Source organism: Nannospalax galili, unplaced genomic scaffold (genome assembly GCF_000622305.1).
Source record: "Nannospalax galili isolate Female #2095 unplaced genomic scaffold, S.galili_v1.0 scaffold612, whole genome shotgun sequence".
Lineage (NCBI taxonomy): Eukaryota > Metazoa > Chordata > Mammalia > Rodentia > Spalacidae > Nannospalax > Nannospalax galili.
Genome location: NW_008333388.1, coordinates 783,475 through 783,943, shown reverse-complemented (window position 1 = coordinate 783,943; position 469 = coordinate 783,475).

The following is a 469-nucleotide window of genomic DNA, read 5'->3' as shown; positions in this document are numbered from 1 at the left end:
AGCGGGGGAGCAGACGGCCGGGGGGAGGGGGCCGGGGAACCCCCTCCGCTTCCGGGCGGCCGGCGTCACTTCCGGGCGAGCCCCCCAATCGCACGGCGCCCGCAGCCTGCCGGCCCGGCCCTCCCGGCCAAAATGGCCGCCCTCCTGCGCCTCAGCTGCGGGGCGGGGGGCCAGGGGGTTCTCCCCGCCAGGGCTCCCCTTGCCCTCTTCCGTTGACCCCGAAACCCATCAGGTTGACCCCTCGGCGTTTCAGAATCCCGCTGGGCCGAGAGAGGCTGTCCGAAGTGGTCCCTGGAGGGGGCAGTGCCAGGCGTTTCGGGGTCCCCTTCCTCAGCGCCGCGGCTCTCGGCTTGGCTCCTGGAGAAACGCCCCCCGACACCCTCCCGGCTGCTGGCGGAGGGGGCGGGACCTCTGAGGGAAGGGGCGGAGCTAGTGCAAAGCAGGTGATTACTTGTCACTTCCGGGAGCT